Genomic DNA, 19,040 nt, shown 5'->3' with positions numbered 1-19,040 from the left:
GTTTTTACAGGCCTGCAGCTCTCACAGAAGTAAAACTTTTTAACCTGCTTTTTCTAAATATAAAATATATTGACTGCTGCCAGGATGGAGGGACCATTTTACCCAGTATAACAAAAAACTAATTCTGAACAGGATTACCGACTATAGCTGTAACTAAATCCAGTATATAAACACACAAATATAACAATATTTCTAATTATTTCTCCATTCAGAAACTCGTCTCACCGTGAGGCCCAGTAGATCTCAACATTTCGTAGAAGGATCACTGACTCTGAGCTGCGTGGACGACGGCGGTTCTGAAAAATGGATCGTGTGGAGAAACACAACTACAGGAGTAGTGTCACAATGTGGAAACAAATGGGGAAGACAAATTAACTCCGATTGTATCAATAGTATGGCACTTCTTTTGGACAGCGGATTTTACTGGTGTGAGTCCAGCGGGGGAGCAGCCAGCAGCAGCATCCAGCTCACTGTCACTGGTAAGATCAGACTGTGGAGTTAGTGTGGATGAAGCTGTGTGGAAATGGATGAAATGCTGTAGTTTCACTTTGTGTTGAGGTGGATCAGTGATCCTGCAGAGTCCTGTCCTCCCTGTGATGGAGGGAGATAACGTCACTCTGAGCTGTCTAACAAAGAACGATGTCACCGCCCCTGCTACTTTCTACAAAGACGGCTCCCTCATGAGCACTGAGCCTGCAGATCAGACGACCCTTCACCAGGTTTCCAGGTCTGATGGAGGCCTCTATCGCTGTAACGTCAGGGGTCACGGAGACTCTCCAGCCAGCCGGCTCTACATTACAGGTCAGGATTTATCATTTCCACACTGCCTTTATCCACACAGTAATCTGATGCAGTTCCATTCAATGTGCAGATAAACCAAGACCCACAGCCCTGTCTACCTCTGCAACCTCTCCAAGCCTCGTGACTCCCCAACCCGTCTCATCATCACTTCCGATCAGACTCCTTTGTCACCTAGTGGTCATCTGTCCATTTGTCGTCACCACTCTACTCCTTGTGTCTTTATGTCGACAGAGACACAGGTAAACCTCTGAATTACCCCAAGAACATGTAATTAATTAGGCGATGACAGCTATCTTCTAACAACTTTCCACATTTTGTTTCTAACCTTCTCTAATGACAGGAAGTGACCCACCCGTTTGAACAGGGATGAGTGCGCCTATCCAGGCCCTGCTGGGATTGGATGATTATTAAAAAACATGTATCAGCCTCTGATTCTGTTGTTATTTTTTGAGTTCTTGGAAGATTATCCCTAAACCTCTTTATCATAAAAACCTGGAACTAAAATGTGAACTGTTGTGACTGAATTTAGCTAGACTGAAAAGCGTTTTCAGAATAGAGTAGAATAGAAACATACTTTATTGTCCCTCCGTGGGCAAATAAACCTTTGCGAACAGCAAAGTTCCAAGCAAATGGAAACATGCACATTCACACAAAGGAAAAAATATAAAAACAAAAAGTTGTACAATTATTTAAAATACCAACTGAATAGAATACATTAGAATAAATGGGCAATGCAGGAGGATCAATTAAACAATATTGTACAAACTCCGCCTCCACATTCATGCATAAAAAATATCAACAGGCTATTTACATGAAATTCAAAAACTGTTCAAATAACAGCAGGGATCTAAACACTGAGTTTGTTGGTAACAGTGATGGTTACACACAACTGCGGGGAGGAAAATGCTCTTTTGAGCATACAGGATGAAGCAGTTTTTCCAGCTCTGTAGCAGCTCACTGCATGGGTTGGTAGACAGTATTGTTATTTTTGCTATTTTTCCACTGCAGTATTTAGAAAACATTTGAAGCATGTATTGAACAAAAGTATTTTTTTTTTTCTGCACATGGAATGCTTATGGGCCGTAAAAAGAAATGGAGGACACATTTCAGACATTATTTAATGTACATACTTAGATACTCGGAAGGAATTGGGAGTCATAATCTGCATATGCTTATTGACCTTATTGAACTTTACTTTCAACACATTTGAACCAGAGGTCCTTTTCTCTTTGTGTCATGGGTGAATTTCAGATTTTTATCCACTAACATGCAGGACATGGACGTTAATAAAGTGTTGTTTGGACAAAGTGTGCTTTTCAACCCTACGTACCTCGAAGGGCGTGTGTTCTCACCAACGCTCTTCATTTCTAAACCACTGAGTCACACCAGCTGCCAACTCTGTAATTAGTCTGCTCCGACGCAGTGAGAGCAGCCATGGTTCACACAATGACTATTTCGTCATGCAGTGTCACAACTCACGACTGCAAATCAACACCTCACAAAGGAAGGTTGGTTTTAGAAAAAGTAATCAAAAATCCTGAGGCAAACATAATTAATGGCCACATTACTGAACAGGTGAAATCTTAACAAATACCTTGGGACAATCATGGATTAATTACTAACTTTACAAACAAACAAGAAAAAAACAACAGCAGTGTGAGCATGTGAACAGGAAGGGACAACAGTGTCTTTACTGTCTTCTGACGTTTCCTTTTTTAAGTTGAAAAAGAGAATATTGTTACCTTTTGACAGCGCTTTAACTGAGCCATTTTAACTATTTCACTGGTGACATGGTCTGGACACCTGCCCTGAAAGAGAGGAAAACTGCACCCAACAAGTCAACGATCAGGCCGGCTGACTGGGAACCATGTTTGGAGGAATTGTCTCTGGGAACGTTGCCACCTCAGTGTCCTCGGCTATTAGCCTATGGTTGTTTATCCTGAGTCTCCCAGTGTTACCTTGTGATGAGGTGGTGACCTGTCCAGGTTGTACATGCCTTTAGAGGTAGGCAAAGCCCTCCGACCCTGCGAAGGTGCTTTCAGCCAAGTGGAATAAATCCGACTGTGTAATGCTTTAAGGCTTAAGCTACAGGTACCAGGGAGCCCGGTCAATAAAGCCTAGTCCACCGGGACAATGTTTCTCTTTTTCCATGGACCGTGAAGAGGTCTGCACTGGAGAGACAGAGCCATTAGGGTCCAAATGAAGTTTGGTGACCCACAAACATGTGCTCTAAGCTAAGTAGCTGTAGTCTGTGTTCTGCAGAATCAGACGTCTGAGTCAGGAACCAGCCTCAACAGAAACCAGCTTTTAGGATTTTTCTCAGCTTTTGCAGGTAAAGCTGAGCCGAGACTGCATACATACGGAGGCAGCGCATGTTGTTGCACTTGGACGGTTGAACACTGTGCATCCTTCTGTTTGTATGTGTTGTCCTACTTTTAAACTATGGGGTTTTTCGTGCTTCTTCGTGGAGCTGAAGCAAAAAGCCAGAACCGCACCCTCGCCTGTTACATGATCTCTGTTTGACACTAACAACAGCAAACACACATTAAAGCAACACATACTTCAACATAAAAAGAAAATATAACGGCTACCTGTACTGACCTTTGAAGTAGAAGACTCAGAGCTCATCTTAACTTTATGTAATATAAACATGTTTTTAATGCATTTATCATTTTGTATCCATGTAAATACAAGTATGATTAAAAAGGAAGAGCAGCTAAATAAAATAATTTTTTAGATGTAGCTCACTGGTGGGGTGTGCTACTTTTTGAACAGGCTTGAGGGCCCCACATGTGGTCCTCAAGGTCTACCTGGTGCCATGTTGGTGACCCCTGGTTTAGATACTTAATTGGCACATCTTTATACTAACAATATCTGTAAAAAATGCCTACAAGCAAAACCTAAAGCTAATGTTAGCAACAAAGCTTAAGGAAGTGTGAATATTCACAACCACCGTTTTCTTAAATCAGGATGGCTTGGAAATCTGTGGAAGCTCAGAAGACCATTATATTTGGAAGACGCCGTGCAGTTAGGAGCACAACAACGTCCATGATATTGCTTTACTTGCTTCTGAAGCACAACTTTGCCTTTCCTAGCTGTAACTTACTCAGAACTGAAGTAAATAAGCCACATTTTGTTCATGCGGATGTGACATCAGCATCGTACAGTCAAAGGCTAAAATTATAATTCATAATATCTCCGAAACCAAAGCACCAGAAACCATAATTTTAATGACACAACCCTGGGGTCCGTTCTTCGTACGTCGCTAACTCAGTTAGCAGGATTTCATTGTTGACGATTTGGCATGATCTTGGATCGTTTGGTTCTTCGAAAGACTTCCTGCACTTGTTGTCATAGCAACAAGTGCGCCAGCTTGAGCCTGCTCGAGAGCAGGCTTATTTCATGTAAACAAGATTAGATCACGGCTGTATAAGCGGAGGAGATAGGGAAGTCTGCCGTAGCCATGTCCATTTTTACGACTGCAACCTGTTGCGGAAGGTGCAAGAATAATTTGCAGAGTTTTTCGAATTAATCGCGTATTGCGCAATAGACAGGATCCTTTAGCGCAGCGCGACAGTGTAGAGATTTTTCTTGGTGGCTGTTATAAACAGACAAACACATCATTTAACAGTGGCTTTTAAAGAGGAAAAAGTGGTGTTGGAGCCATAAATCTAAAATTTTAAGTTATTTGTATGGTGGTTTGCTTTTTATTTTTATCCTATTCAGTAAGAAGATTTGTTCGGGCCATTTTATTGTGAAGTTTAGTTTACTTTGAAAGGCTTGCTTCCTGTCGAGCCGTATATTGTATTAGAAAAAAATATGGTTGGATTATCTAGACACGGAGCAATACAGTTTTACCGTGTAAACTGTGGATGACTTGGAAAAGGAAGATTTTCATTTTTTATGGATAAAGATTGTTTTTTTTTTTTTGTTGTTAAAATTCCCAGTTTGAGCGTGTCCTTTACTTCCCGTATCTAAGGAATGACACTGAAATTTGGATCTCTTGACATAACAAGTGCCTTTTTAAAATACAGTATAATAATTAAAGGCTACCATTTTGTAGAATATTCTTGTATTTCACTTTTACTTGTCCCCATGTTCTAGTGGGTCCCGTGGCTCTGATATAAAATAACAAATAATATCAAATTATTAAAATGCAAACATTCATGCTGTAGAAAGTGATAGAAACATCTATCATGGACAGTATTTGCACATTAATTTGTCTGCTGCTTTTTGCCAGCCCTCTCTCCTGGCTTTAACAGATTTTTAGGTGTTTTAATTAATGACTCAAATTCGGCATAACCTTCCATTAAAAGCTTTTGTTCTGCTGGGAAAAAAACTGTGGGCGTTCTTTGGCCATGCTGAACAGCCAATAGCAGCGTTGCTGATCAATGTTTCTACTATCGATACATTTCCCCTTTTAAACAAACGCATGAACGCGCAGTTGTCTCAGATAACTCAATCCAGCCATACTAATCGTAAACAACAGGTGTGTTTGAAGAACCCAATTAGCCGGATCATGATTAGCCGGATGAAATCATCTTGGATGTCTCATTTGATCTTGGATGTTTTAAGCAAAGTACGAAGAACGGACCCCTGCACAAAAGAAGCACTAACCATTCAGTGTATTTTTTTTTTATGTGGGTGTGGCATCAGCTTCACAAAGCTAATGGTATGACGGCACCCACCCAGGAAGTATGGGGTTCCATTTGTGCCAAAAATATGTTCATGTGTCTTCTGATGTGTTCATGTGTCTATGTAAAGTGTTCATGTATCATGCTTGTGTCCGCATTCTGTGAGCATATGTATTGTGTCTACATTCGATATCACATGCATATGATGACTTGTTCACTTTGTCCTCATGCTTGACCATGTTGTTGAACCTGTTATCATCTGATCTCGTTTTGCTGTTGTCTCCTCTGCTGTTAAAACTCCTCTGCTGTCGTTCTCCCCGTTATTTGGCCGTGTTGTCACCTAACGTCATCATGCACTGCTTTTACACAGTTGGGTAGGTTCCTGCTGCTGTCTGCCTGTCCTGTCACCTAGTTCCATTTGTTTCCATCTTTATTGTTTTAATCTTGAATGTCATAACATTAATAATTCACTTCAAATCTGACTATTACTGGTCAATGCAATCATGATAAAACTACTTATAAACTACTTCTGGTTCAACAGCAATTTCAAAATAAGAGGCCTTTACACAAACGCTTCCTTTTGCTGCAAAGTTAAGCTTCAATGCTATTAAAATGAGCACTACCATGCTTCATGTATTTAGTTTTAAAATACAGATAATTGCATTTTAAAACATGATTTTTAACAATCCATACAAAGAACCCACCATACTTTGTAAAAAAAGCTGCACCCATTTTCATGGAAAAAATAAAAAAAGTTTAAAGACACAATTTTCAAAAGTTTGCAATGGTTTGTTTACCTTGAAATTGCTCAACAAAACATTTCAAAGTGACATGAACACAGGAATGAAGATACAGCATCTGGTAAGAAAAAAAACAAAACTGTACAAATCCTAACTTTTACGGCTCAACTTGTCAATAGCCATATACTCAGATTGAACCAAATGTAGGGGACTGCAAAATGCCAGACTCCATGTATTCGACAAAGAGGTTGTATGTAGGGTGAATTGGCAGCCGCAGGATAACCCTGCAAGTGTTTGCCTCTGGAAACATGCGGTGGTTCCTGTCCTCGCTACGCAAGAATTAAATTGGAGAGGTAGAAAAGCCAAGCAGTGGGATGTGGTCCATGCCAAAAGTTAAAATTTGTCCCAATCTCACTGGCCAGTTTCCCTCTGGTAGACACTAGAGAGAATACTACACATAAAAGTTGTAAAACTAACAATCCAAATACTTTTCATTTTTGGGGTGTGCAAAGATTAATGTGGTAAATTCATTGTAACTTACATACAATAAATTCAAATCCATTTGAACTTTGTCATAACAATAAAATCTTTGCTCATTCAGCAATGAAACTGCAAAACATATAGTGTAGTGATAGCAAGTGAAAATGTAGTTAGAACAAAACTGCTAAAAAAAACAACCAGATTGATGGGCAAGGACCCATCAAAGACATTGCTGAGCAAGATTAAAGGAGCTATATTCAATTCAATTCTATTTATATAGCGCCAATTTATTATACATATCTCAAGGCACTTTCCAAAGTCAAATTCAATCAGATTATACAGATTGGATCATATTATACAGATTGGTAAAAAATGTCTTCTCTAAGGAAACTCAGCAGATAGTCTGCTGAGTTTTACTGGGGGTTAGAGAAGACAGAGCAGGGACACAGAAAGCACAGAAGCTCACATTGATCCAGGAATCCGTTCTACGTTATATGGTAAAAGCAGATGAGCTATCTTCCCTGGATGAAGTCACAGCTAACGGAATGCCAGCAGTAAATCCCTACAGTATGTTCTACTCTTTCTCAGAGAATATTGTGATCAACTGTATCAAATGCAGCACTGAGATCTAACAGGACAAGTATAGACACAAATCCATTATCTGAGGCCATGAGAATATCATTAGTGACCTTCACCAGAGCTGTTTCAGTGCTATGATGAGCTCTGAAGCCTGACTGAAACTCCTCAAGTAGCTCATTACTTTGTAAATGTTCACATAGTTGATTAGCAACGGCTTTCTCAAGAATTTTAGACAAGAAAAGAAGATCTGAAGGTCTGTAATTTACTAACTCATCTTGATCAAGAGATGGTTTATTAAGTAAAGGTTTAATAGCAGCTACTTCAAAAGCCTGTGGTACATATCCATTTACTAAGGATAGATTAATCATGTCTAAAATAGGACCACTGATCAAAGGGAATATCTCCTTAAACAACTTGGTTGGGATTGGGTCTAACATACAGGTAGAAGGTTTAGATGAAGCTAAAATTTTAGATAGCTCAGAAAGCTCTACTGCTTCTAAACAGTTCAAACACTGCGCAGGTTCTAAAGATTCCTCCAACGCTGCCTCACTTACTGAGGACGAGGTAATCATGTTTGGGAGGATGCCAATTATTTGATTTTTAATGGCATCAATTTTATTTATGAAGAATCCCATAAAGTCATTACTGCTAAGAGCTAAGGGCAACTGTACTGAAGGGAAATCTAGGATTATTTTTATTCTCACTATTATTATTCTCCTGTTCAAACTCTGCGAAGGGTCTTTTTATACAACAGGAGACCTACCTAATCTGGAGTTTTTCCAGATTAGGTAGGATTCCTCTTGGTGTGTAGAGCACCATTTTCTCTCCAATTTCCTAACATTGTGCTTCAAAAAACGCAGCTCTTATTTGATTTTATCCCTCTCTTAGTGCCCTCTAAGTAGATAAGTGTGCAACCTACTGCTCCTTTAAGCGGGGTGGGTTAAAATCCAGAGAACAATTTTTTTCCCCAGAGGGATAATATTTCTTAAAATTATCTTTTCTTTCCACTGTACAGGGCAGTCAAACTTTTTTACAGTAGCAGGCCGCACACTATCAAGTAGGAGGGTGCACTTATGCCGGTGCCCGAGCCGGTGCCCCGGCTCGGGCACCCTCGGGGAAAAGTAGGCAGTCAAAAGTAGCCGGTCACCGGCGGCAAATCGCCGTCTATAGCAGCTTTTGCCGCCGGTGACCGGCTACTTTTGACTGCCCTGACTGTATAATTAAGCATTATCACAGGTTGGGATTGTACATGTAAAGAGATGAGAAATTTAGAACTTACACATTTGGTAGTGCTAATTTTAATAGTATGGAATCTAAAATATTTAAAATAAGAAACAAAAGGAGGTGTTTGCATCAAGGACTCTTATTTTAAAAGCTCCACTGAAACGGAAGTAGTGTGTACGTAGTTTTATTATGACAGCATTGACCAGTAAGTGAGGAACCAAGGTGTATCCCAGAGCTAATTGGTGTGAATCATCAGATTTGAAGTGTTATTACTGTTGTGATTAAAATGATCTTTAATTTAGAGGAGAGGAAGCAGACATTGCCAAAATGGAACCAGGTGACAGCACAGGCAGACGGCAGCAGGAAACCCACCCAACAGTGTAAAAGTAGTGTATGCGGACATCAGGTGACAACACGGCCAGATAACAGGGAGAACGGCAGGTTGTAACAGTAGAGGGAGATGACGGGAGAGAACGACAGCATAACAAGATCACCTGAGGACAGGTTCAACAACATGGTCAAACAACATAACATGACCACAAAGTGAACAAGTCATCATATGCATGTGATCCCTCATGTAGACACGATACATATGCTCATAGCATATAAACACAACATATGCATCTGACATATAGACTTTAACCCATGACATATACAGCCTTCATTACATGAGTACATTACATACAAACCTTACATAGACACATGAACACATCAGGAGACGCATTAACATATTTTTGGCACAAATGGAACCCCATAGATTTGATTGTTACGAAGCAGCGAAGGAGGAGATAGTCTTTTAAATTGTGTGCACTGGTGAGCCCTCGGTCTAAAACTTGTTCTGATTTTTAGAAGTGCAGTAATGTCACCTCTAACGGAAAATAAGATTTTTATTTTTCGTAATTTTAAAAAGTTGATGTTCGCTATGTTACTATTTTGTGGTAAGTTTTAAAAAACTTATGTTGTCTTAAATCCCAGCTAGTATCAGAGCTCTGGTTTTAGCTTGTCTTAGTAACAGTATTTAGACACAACAGTATTTTTACCCTTATCCGGCTGCTGTTCTGGTAATTTTAACCGACATTGATGAAGTTTTTGTGTATCTAAAGAAGTGGTTTTGAAATCTGCTACACTGTGTTTGAATTTAATTTTGTTTTTCCATTACTTTAAGCAGATTCATCAACTGGATCTCCTGTTACAGTGGATCCCATTTTTTTTTTACCCATAGCAGGTAAGACCACACAGCGAGGATTCTCTCCTCAGCAGTCTGAACACTTCCTGCTTAACTTGCTTCCTGATTTTCAGCTGTGGTCTGTGGTTCTTGCGAAGTTTCTCAATAGTTTTATTAGCCTCAGTTGATTTAAATTCCATCTCTTGAAATTGTACATTTAATTATTAAAAGAAACATTTAATGGTACAGTTGTTTATTTCAATGTACATTTCATTATTTCATTTTACATTCCATTGTTTCATGCCGTATTTATTTCATCATCATAAATTTAATGGTACATTTAATGATTTAATGGAAAGTTTATTGGTGCATTTATTCATTTCATTTCAAATTTCATTATTTCATCTTACATTTACTTATTTCATAATATAGTTATTTATGTATTTATTTAATACTTCCCCCCTTAACCATCCATAAATCTGTGGCTGTACAAGTAACTTCAGCCTTTGCTGATGAGGTTTTTCTGTATCTAATGGGCCTATTTTATTCACACTCATTAGATTTGAAATGTTTTACGTTGTGTTTGAATTTAATTTTCTTTTTTGATGTCTTTTCACAGGTTTTTTCATGCCATCTCCTGGCATCAAATCAAACTGCAGTGATCCTTTAATTTTTACTAGAGAAGGTAAGCCTTCTCTCCTCAGCAGTCTGATCACTTCCTGGCTAACTTGCTACCTTATTTCCAACTGGAACCTGAAAACTCCTCATTATTTAAAATGATAGACATCTTTTCTGGAGGGCTGGAGTTTAAGACCATGGCTAGGGGAAATGAAGAGACACCACGTAACTAAACAGTCTTGTTTTTGACTGTGGGAGCAAGCTGCAGATCTTTGTGCGACAAGGCAACGGAGCTAAAGACTTTGTTAGCCATAAGCATCTAAAAGCAGGTTTCATAGTCCAGTCCTCCAGGGCCAGGGTCCTGCAACCTTCACCTGTGCCTCTACTTCAGCAGTCCCGGCTCAAATGATCGGGGGTCTCATTTATAAAGCGTTAAAATGGGTCAGCTGATGTTTTTTTTTTCCACCATGGTTCCGCGGCAGCCTCGAAGAAAAGACAAGTAAACTGCGAGATAAAAAAATCAGAGAGAAGTTGATTGAATGTGAAAATCAGAGGTAGAAGCACACATGATGCCCACATTAAAATAAGTTGTTACGTAATTAGTAAACGAGGCCGCGCTCCGTGTTGAAATTCCCCTGTGGCTGTGCGTTCCGATCGCCATTCGGAGGAGGAAGAGAGACACTGTGCCAGTGTATCCACCGAGCAGCATTACGCACCAGTGTATTTGACTGTCCACAGCAAGTAAAGCCATTGCCTCACGCCTTGTCACAATGATCTGTTAATCTGTGGTACGTCAATCTGGTGATCATCGGAGAAAGGCGTTTGATGGTGGAAAACCCCGAGAAAGTGTCGTGCAGACTTTTATTTAAGATTTAAAATGGCTTATGGGCTTTTTATTTATTTGAAATTTCCCATGCGTGTACTTACGTGTCACCAGTGCAAAAATGAATAACGCTGCGGTTTAGAATCATTTATTATCTAAGATTAATTTCTGATAAGGAGTGAAATGGAAGGTCTGAGAGGAATCATCGAGCAGTTTGGATACAACCCACTACGGCACCATCTGCGTCGCCTATTTTCCCCGTCTCCTAAAAGGAGCGTACGCCTGGGTCAGAGCTGCCGTGAGGACTGCACATTTTCCCGTCAAGTTCTTCTGTTGTAGAGCCCAACCTTTGCGTGGGACGTGGCGTACGCACGTTTTATTCCCTGTTTTGTGCGTAAGCAAGCTTTATAAATCAGACCCCAGGTCCGAGTTACCAGAAATTAACACTTGGGATATATCAGTGTGTGCGTAATGAATCGATACAACTTACAACTGTTCAAAAGTCTTTCTGATAACACTATGATTTACTGAGAGGAACTTTGAGTGCAGATCCAGCTCCATAAGGTCTCATGAAATAGATGATCTTCAGTTAGAGTTCCTGGTTAAATAGGGATTTGCAGTATGTGTTTAGACTGTGAGAACGTTTTACAGCAATGGATCAATGTCAGGGGCTGATTTCATTTCTCTTTCTTTCTTCCATTTAGATTTGTCTTCCGGACATCCCCTAAATGTTTCATGCCATTCTGGGGAGAATTTGACTGTTGTCGTCAAAGAAGATTTAAAAAACTGTACCATACGTCTTAGGAAAAACACCTCAATTGAACCTTTGGCCCTGTGCCGAGAGGGTCATCCAGAAACAGACCGGGATGCAACGTTTAAGGATCGAGTGAATATGACGGCCTGCGATGACATGTCTGTCGGCTGGAACGTGACTTTGAGGAATTTGACGAAGAACGATAGTGGACCTTACATCTTGAAGTTCGATAATCAGTTTAATGTTGACTGTGATCCCAAATCTAATGAAATCAATTTAAATGTCACAGGTGAGAAATTACTTCTCTGTTGTTCTGTCTGCTGTGCTCATACCTAAAAAAAATAAGAAAATGAGCAAAGGGACATATTTTGTGACCATCATGCCTGATCGCTGTAAAATATGGGCTCCTCTTTTTAGCTTTCTTTTTTTTTTTCGTGTTGTAGAAATGAATTAATTCAATGTGAAAACCGGAATCCCTGTAAAAAGTAAAAAAAAAAGTGCTGAAATACACAAAAAGTACTGGTCATTGTTAAGCTTATTGTGAAAATAGAAACAATTACTTTTGGTCGAAGATTAACAGGAATGCAAGAATTGTCTGTCAGCAGTCAACTGTCTGTCCTTTTTTTTTTTGTTTTGTCTTTTTACTGCATTCCTTGTTTAACCATTTTTCTTCTTTTTTTCAGATGCAACGAATGAAAACCATCAACCCAAAACCGTTGCTGTTGCTCTTTCTGTTCTTGTTCTTGTGCTTGGCATTGTTCTAATTATATTTTGTGTTTCTAAGAAAACATTTTTTTTAGAAAAACTCAACATAAAAAAACCCTACCAAGAAGTTAGAACAATCCAGTTAAATCAGCTAGCAGACTGCTAAAGAGAGCATGAACAATTTATTTTTTTTTAAAGTTTGCCCAGATGAGGGAGATCTTGCTTTAGTCATCTTGTAGCAACAGAGGAAAGGATGATAACATGTTATGAATTATCTGATGGTATAGATCACTGACTGTGAACTTTGAGTGTTTGCCTCATTGCTGGAGATTAAACTCATCTGTGATAAGAAAACTTGTGGTTTCATTATTTTAATGATTTATGATAATATGAATACCCAACACACAATGTCTCAGGTTTACACATTTAACCAGTCAGCCGCAAGTTCATAACAGTTTGGTTTTTGCTGTTACGCTGTTATGAAGGAGCACGGATCGACCGTTCTGATACGTACAGGGAAAGGTGTGGAAGAAGCATGCAGAGCAGGAGAATCAGGAGGAAACAACAGAGTCTGGATCTTTGTTCATTACTCGCCCAAACGGATGAATAAACCATCAGACATAACGGTCCAGTTTGGAATCCCAATTTCTTTTTTTGCATGCATCCAAAATATGTCCAGATTGCATCAGCAGCACTTCTAAGATGTTCGGTTCTGCTAAACAATGGACTCATCCCCACACATACCCTAGAGATTTGGCTTGCTACAGCTGGCTATTGATCCTAATCAAAACCTGCTGAGCCATGACCACTGGTGCCCTCCTCTACGTTTTGGGAGACGCCTGTTTATGAAGAGGAGCCAGAGACGAAGGGCCCAAGTGACTTGGATGTTTCTTCTAAATGATCCCTGCCTGCACTGGACTTTTATTTTTTATTATTTTTATAGGAGTTCTGATGCAGGACTTCTGTTGCTGTATACATTTTTATTGCAATACATTTGTCACATGTTTTTCACTGACTGTGTGGTGTTTGCGTTGCCTTCTGCTCCTGAAAAAGAGCACGTGTTCTGGTTTCCACCTGAAGCCTGATTCACTGCCTCAGCCGACCTGCAGTGTGACTCCTGGATCGTGCTTGATTTCACCTTAAAAACCTCTGCAGGTGCATCTTAAATGAGAGCACCATAGAGAGTATTCTGACCAGCTGTCTCTCTGTGTGGGGTGAAGGCTGCAGTGCCTCCGACTGGAAGAACGTGAGGAGAGTGGTGAGGACAGCAGAAGAGATCATCGGGGCTCCTCTTCCCTCCATAAAAGACATTTCATCTCAGCGCTGTGTGTCCTGAGCCCGTGACATCATCAGGGACCCCTCACACCCCCATCGTGGACTGTTCTCCCTGCTGCCCTCTGGGAAAAGGTTCCACAGCTTCTGCTGCAGGTCCACCAGGTTCTGCAAAAGCTTTTTCCCTGCTGCCATCAGACTGTTGAACTCTAAACTGGACTCTGCACCAGACTTGCATCGTTGCATCATTATATGGCATTACCAATGCTGCCGAACTTTTATCATCCTTTTAAATACTACACAACTCAACGTTGATTTCATTTTTGCACAAATGCCTTTTTGCACCATTATTTTTGCACATAAACATGGTTGAACATTCTTCTGCACGCTGTTTGTCCCCGGCATTGTTACATCTGATCACTGCTGCACTTTATATTGCAATGTTGCCTTATTCCACCTGTAATCTCACTACACCGCTGTAAGCAACGAAATTTTGTTCTGTACTCACTCTGTAGTTCATACAAAATGAAATTAAAGTTGTCTAAGTCTAAATGTTTCTCCAGTCAGGAACCAAGGAATTTCGCTGCCGTGAAGGGAGCTTGTGGGGCATAAACGAATCACAGCCTCTGCTCACACGCAACCAGTCGCGAAACAAGTTCTCAGAGAGGACAAAAACACCTACGTAATGGAAAATGTAATGCTCCTGTAAAAGGCTCAAGCGTGACAAGAAAAAGCCACGCCTTATAAAAGCATTTAGTTATCTTAACAAGTGTGTTTGAGCTCTGATGGCCGAGCAGCTTGATATTTCAATAAACTGCTTGAGCGTACCCATTGATGGTAATTTCCATTTTTAAAGGGGGAAGCGCTCTAACCTATGTTTAAAAAAATTATTCTATAACTGCTAGATGCTTTTGACTTAGTGGAAAGGGCTCTTTAGCCATGATGTGGGCTGTGCCACATATAATCCCAATGGTGCCGAGAATCACCTGCCAGATGAAGCACGCCTTCACGTGTATACTGTGAGAGTCCGATATCATAAAAACCTTAAGAGTTAAAAACAAGCAAACAAACAACACTGGTGGACAGTTTCCTGCACCAGGACCAGACTCAATAAATACAAATGGACCTCCAACCTTCTGGCTTTTAACTAAAGGCTCTTCGGGCTAAAACTACTGGCCAGAAGTTTGGAGATTACCAGAAAATGTTGTAAAGCATTCAAACGTTAGAGCTCACGATTTTATTAGCACAAGCATCTGAAACACCAAAGTCAGGCTGTTGGGCATCCTGATCCTTACAGGACTGAGTTTTAATCATAATGCAAAATTTACATTGCATTTATTTAAAAGTTCGATTCATCTAGAATTGTATTACTCCTCTTTAAAAAGGCAGAGGAGCAGAAAGGTCTGCTGCATCAACACTGAGACTTAAAATGTCCGACAGTTTGTTGTCTGATAAGAAAAATAAATGCTAGAGGGTTGAAATTTGCTGCTTTTTTGACATAAAATGTTTTTTCCATCCATCCATCCATTTTCTGACCCGCTTAATCCATCATGGGGTCGCGGGGGTTGCTGGAGCCTATCTCCAGCGTACACTGGGCGAAAGGCGGAAAATGTTTTTTGATCCTCTTCTATTAAATAAATAAAACCACGGGATGATGAAAACAAATATATCCGTATTTATTTCCAGACACTTGATGTTGGATTTGCATAATAATATTCATGGACTAAAATGAAGCCCTGGAATAAAAAATATGGTTAATCTGCCATAAATATAGCAAGAAGGACCCAGAGAGACAGAGAGAGAAAGAGAGAGAGAGAGAGAGACAGAGAGAGAAAGAGCGAGTTCAGAGCTAAAGTTCTGGTGAAGGGTGGACAGTGTGCAACCATGAGGGATGCAGATGGATCAAACGTAGGAGAAACCAGCCAGGGACAGGGTACATGTCTGCCAGGAGTTTATAGGGAAGTAGGGAGAGGAAATGAAGAGTTACTCAAGAAGAATCTCCAGAACGAAGCAATAAACTGTTGTGAGCGTCACTACTGTTCGCCATAACTGTTAAACCAGCAGGGAGAAGACGTCTGACCTCCTGATGAGAAGAAGGGACACTGCTGTGGAGACTGCTGCGTGGGACTGGAGCGCCCCCAGCTGGAGGGAAGCGGTAAACAAAACCTGCGGAGGACGTTCCATCAACGGGAGAGGAGAGTGGTCCAGGACGGCCAGTATATGACGTCACTCCAGATTTTATCACTGAGCTATATAATACACTGGAGTGCTGATTTTGCCGAAAAACTGAAGTCACTGGCCGCCATCTTGCTCCTCCCTACTCTCACAGAATACAATAGGATTTGGTTGCAACAACAAGCAGTTTTCTGGCTGTGGGAAAACGTTTCACAGGTAATTCTACAGTCAGTGGATGTACTAACACTATCAACTTCTAGAAAATTAGGTGCTGAAATATTTTACATGTTATTCATATTAGATATATATATGTATATATAAGTATGTGTATATGTATATATGTATATATATATGTATACACATATGTAAATATATGTTTTTGTATATTGTTATTTATATATTTATAAATGTTAAACATATATATTTAAATGAATAAAATGCAAAATATTTCAGCACATGACTTTCTCAGTACTTGATATTTTTAGAACATAACATAAAACTATATGGCATTTGACATTTTAAAAGTTTTAAGCTCCCCCTGAACATGAGAAAATCCTCGTTATTCGATGCTGTAGCGCACATATTCCTTAGTTACTGGGGGGAAATAGGGAGTAGCAATATGGCGGCTGGTGGCTTCAAAGTGACTCGTTCAAACAGACGGTGATTAGCACTCCAGTGTATTATATAGCTCAGTGGATTTTATTCTAATAAAAAAAAAAACATTCGGACAGGTGGATCCAAGATGGCGCCGTGGACGGTCACGTTTTTAGAGAGTAGCTTTGAAATAGAACTTTTACTTACACAGGTGACCCTTGAACAGCATAACTTCATACTCTTTAGCACCGTTGGACTTTTACTTGTCTGTGTGAACCCCAGAAACTGCTTCTGTGAAATATGTCAAAGTTCTACTGGAAAGAGAAAAAGGTCGGGAAAGATACCGGCAAAGCTTCCAACGTTCTCATCGTTACCTTTTTTTTTAAATTAAACTTTATTAGAATATTCTTTGTAACAAACAAAAAGAAATGACACAAAGCGCAATTGAGTACAATGAATAATCGCCAGGGGTTTGCACAAAAAATGAAGTAAAGCTATGACAGCATGCATGGAGATGACATAAATATTTGGACTTTAGAGCATAAAGATAAAATTTTAATATTTTTTTTTGTTATTGGAGGAGGACAGAGTGGAAAATAAACTGTTGTTTCCTTTTTAAAAGAGACACTTGATGGTTTAATCATAAGAGTCTTACAGTTGTGAATATAAAACTTGGCCAACAGTACAAGAAGATTGCGTAAAAAGAAATGGTCATAAGGATCTTTTTTATATTTTGTGATCCAAATAAAACATCCTTAAATTAAGTTCAGATATGTCATAAATATTGTCCAGAATGAAGTGACAAATACCTTGTCATAGACATCTGGTGTGTTCACAGGACCAAAATAGTGAGAAATAGACTGAGTAAATGCTGCAGAAAGTATGAGTGGTATTAATGTCCTTTTTATATTTAATGAAAAATGACTTTACTGGGTAACAACTGTGAATGACTTTAAAGGAAACCTCCTTAACCTTGTTGACTAGTAAATATTTATTGGGTAGAAACCACGTTTTGTTCCAGCAAACTTCTGAGACCAGACCAGATCAGACTGAAATTACATAAGGAACTGAGATGCAGTTGGCTTGGAATAAAGGTTCTCATCAATACCTGTCATGATTATGCCACCTGTCCTGACATCCCCAAGCTCTGTCTGATGGAAGAAGTAGACTTCCCTCTGCTGCCCGTTACTCCAGAGAAACCACCCGTTAAAGTTAATATGACGCAGCTAGTGCAGACATTGTTGCTACTTTGTCAAAGCTAATAAACAGCAGGTCAGATGAGCTGAATTCCTTCATTCAAGATAACGATTCTGAGAGGAAATGTGGAAATTCTACCAGAAATGCCAAATGTGTGAGGTGAAAGGGAAAGTTTCACAGCTTGAACAAGCTCTGGATGCAGAAAAGAAACATGTTAATATGTTCTGAAGTTACTTTGGAGGACCACCAGTGTACTTTGATTGTCATTGTGATGCTGTCTCTTATCACCACAGTTTTCTTTAGCTGACTCTTTTCATTTCATGTATTTGTCTGTTGTTACACTTAATGCCAGGAGTTTAAGGAATAACCTGAAAAAATAAAGCTCTTTTTTATTCATTAAGCAATGTCGAACGGACTTCTGTTTTTTCTTTTTCAAGAAACTCACACTTTTTCTGACGACACACAGTTTTGGAGGTGCCAGTGAGGGAACAATGCTTTTCTTCTCACACACTTCACAACATTCAGCTGGGGTTTGAACGTTTAGAAAAAAACAAAACAAAAAACAAAAAAACGATTTACAGGTACTATTTTACACTCAGAGTGACATGAAAGGTCACCATTTTAAAATATAAAGTTGTTATTTTATGGTAGCTTTAGGTATTTTAATGCAACATATGTCTAACATTTGCACAAAAAATTACACTAATAGGGTAAGGAATATTCTTTTGCTGCCAAAAGGTTGCAAACTATTTGCTTTTTAGGACGTTTTCTATAAAAAGTGAAGAAACGTTTAGTAAACCCAGAATAAAAAAAAAGTTCTTTAATGAAAATCTAAAAAAAATTCCTACAGTAGGTATTTTAAAACATATTAAAGGGTATTTTGTTTTGAAGAGTATTGAGTGTTATTTTTGTGGAGCTCAGCGAACATTTAGCTGGAAGGAAGGATCTTTGAACAGGTAGCTGACCCTTGACCCCTGCAGAATTAACAATTCTCCAATTAAATTAAATACATATTTACATATTTATTTTTACAAAGACTGTTCAAGAGTTACCTTAAAAAAGGAAAATATCTTGATTTTATATTTACACTTTCTTCTTTGAAACATTTTAAAAGTATAAAAATCATCATTTAAAATAAATCAGGGGAGGAAATCAGCTGCATCTAGTTTCTCTGGACATCCCATAATTGTTAATCTACCAGAACAAAATGTCTCCTGGAAAAAGCTGGAAAAGTCCAGTTCAGGTCCAGCTGTGGAGCTCAGAGCAGAACCTCAGAGAA

General features: G+C 39.3%; 1 long non-coding RNA gene and 1 other non-coding gene across 2 annotated transcripts; both read left to right on the top strand.

Annotated features, from left to right (window-relative positions):
* The first annotated feature begins 221 nt into the window (after positions 1-221).
* LOC118565857 lies at positions 222-961 on the top strand. The gene is made up of 3 exons (XR_004932669.1): positions 222-479; positions 559-801; positions 872-961. It is a non-coding gene; the product is annotated as an uncharacterized LOC118565857 (long non-coding RNA).
* Positions 962-9,304: 8,343 nt separating this feature from the next.
* LOC110367208 lies at positions 9,305-12,877 on the top strand. The gene is made up of 5 exons (XR_004932639.1): positions 9,305-9,396; positions 9,627-9,683; positions 10,243-10,308; positions 11,769-12,107; positions 12,502-12,877. It is a non-coding gene; the product is annotated as an uncharacterized LOC110367208 (transcript).
* Positions 12,878-19,040: the final 6,163 nt, after the last annotated feature.

This window comes from Fundulus heteroclitus, chromosome 14 (assembly GCF_011125445.2).
Source record: "Fundulus heteroclitus isolate FHET01 chromosome 14, MU-UCD_Fhet_4.1, whole genome shotgun sequence".
Classification (NCBI taxonomy): domain Eukaryota; kingdom Metazoa; phylum Chordata; class Actinopteri; order Cyprinodontiformes; family Fundulidae; genus Fundulus; species Fundulus heteroclitus.
Note: the sequence above shows the minus strand (reverse complement) of the source record. Positions and strands in the feature narration are given on the sequence as shown.